Source organism: Tupaia chinensis, unplaced genomic scaffold (assembly GCF_000334495.1).
Source record: "Tupaia chinensis unplaced genomic scaffold, TupChi_1.0 Scaffold146140_1, whole genome shotgun sequence".
Classification (NCBI taxonomy): domain Eukaryota; kingdom Metazoa; phylum Chordata; class Mammalia; order Scandentia; family Tupaiidae; genus Tupaia; species Tupaia belangeri.
In genome coordinates, this window is record NW_006205995.1 from 2,498,724 (window position 1) to 2,500,675 (window position 1,952).

General features: G+C 45.9%; 1 pseudogene; it reads left to right on the plus strand.

Annotated features, from left to right (window-relative positions):
• Window positions 1-276: 276 nt before the first annotated feature.
• On the plus strand, window positions 277-1,238 carry LOC102490910 (dnaJ homolog subfamily C member 8 pseudogene; annotated as a pseudogene).
• The last annotated feature ends 714 nt before the right edge of the window (window positions 1,239-1,952 follow it).

Below are 1,952 nucleotides of genomic sequence, written 5' to 3' on the forward strand. Positions count from 1 at the left end.
CCGCTGGCCCCCTAGAGTTTGTATTCTAAGGCAGTGGTCCTCTGTCATAGTGCTATTCAAAGGCTTTCCAATGGATATGGACGGTATTAAGAAAACTCATGTACCAGGAATTGACTATAAAGGAAACTGAATTTTTTATTTCTTTTACTTTCACTTGCTTTTCTTTCTTTCTTTCTCTCTCGTTTGTTTTTGTTTTCCTGTTTTTTTTTTGTTTTTGTTTTTTTAGTAAGGCAGTGGTCCTCTGTCATAGTGCTATTCAAAGGCTTTCCAATGGATATGGACGGTATTAAGAAAACTCATGTACCAGGAATTGACTATAAAGGAAACTGAATTTTTTATTTCTTTTACTTTCACTTGCTTTTCTTTCTTTCTTTCTCTCTCGTTTGTTTTTGTTTTCCTGTTTTTTTTTTGTTTTTGTTTTTTTAGAGAGAGAGAGTTTTGCTATAGGATGCAGGAGTGCCAGAAAGACAGAGAGACAGGGGGAAATGGCGACATCGGGCGAGAGCGGGGCGGCGGAGGCAGAACGGAGGAGGCGTTCATGACCTTCTGCAGCGAGGTAAAACAAATAGAGGAGATTCAGTTCTAACGTCCAAAAATCAGATTGAACGATTGACCCGTCCTGGTTGCTCTTACTTTAACTTGAACCCATTCGAGGTTCTTCAGATAGACCCTGAAGTGACCGATGAAGAGATAAAGAAGCGGTTTCGGCCGCTGTCCATACTGGGTGCACCCGGACAAGAACCAGGATGATGCCGACAGGGCACAGAGGCTTTCGAAGCTGTGGACAAAGCTTACAAGTTGCTACTGGATCAGGAGCAAAAGAAGAGGGCCCTGGATGTAATTCAGGCAGGAAAAGAATACGTGGAGCACACTGTGAAGGAGCGGAAAAAACAGCTGAAGAAGGAAGGAAAGTCTACGAGCGTGGAGGAGGACGACCCTGAGCTGTTCAAGCAAGCAGTGTATAAGCAGACCATGAAACTGCCGAGCTGGAGACTAAGAGAAAAGAGAGGGAGGCCAAAGAGATGCACGAAAGGAAGCGGCAGAGGGAAGAGATTGAAGCTCAGGAGAAGGCCAAGCGAGAGCGGGAATGGCAGAAAAACTTCGAGGAGGGTCGAGACGGCCGTGTGGACAGCTGGCGGAACTTCCAGGCAACTACTAAGAGCAAGAAAGAGAAGAAAAACCGAACCTTCCTGAGGCCGCCCAAGGTGAAGATGGAGCAGCCGGAGCAGCCCGAGTGACCCGCCGCGCCGCCCCTGCTCCGGAGGACTGTCTTCCCCCCTCCTTCCGCCCCAGAGTACCCTTTGCTTTTTAGCACGTTTTGTTTTCAATACAACTTAATATTGATCAAAAAAAAAAAAAAAAAAAAAAAAAAAAAAAAAAAAGAAAAAAAGAAAAAGAAAAAGAGAGACACAGACAGAAAGTGATAAATTACCTGAAGGGGGGGTTGGCCATGCCACAATCCTGTCTCCTCCATTCTCTTCTTGGGACTATGGGCTATGGGCACACAAAAATATGTCATAACTTTTCTAATGACCCAATACAATGTATAGGAGAGGTACCAAACCCCAATTGTGTGTGTGTTAGGGGGAAAGGATAAAATCAGATTTGAAAAAACACACTTAGAAGGTGAGCCCTGATAATGGACATCAAAATGGGTGGAAAAGATGGATGTCAGGGTGATCTGGCTGCGACATCTGTCACCCCATTGATTGCCAGGGTTCATTCGGCTGATCTGGCTGGCTAGGCAGGAGTCCCCTTCCTCCCTCACCGCTCCATGTGCGTCCCGAAGCTGCGCGCTCGGTCGAAGAGGACGACCATCCCTGATAGAGGAGGACCGTTCTTCTGTCAAGGGTATACGAGTAGCTGCGCTCCCCTGCTAGAACCTCTAAAATGGGTGGAAAAGAATCTAGAAGTGACTAGAGATAAGATTGGAAAGATAAAATGGCAGCTGG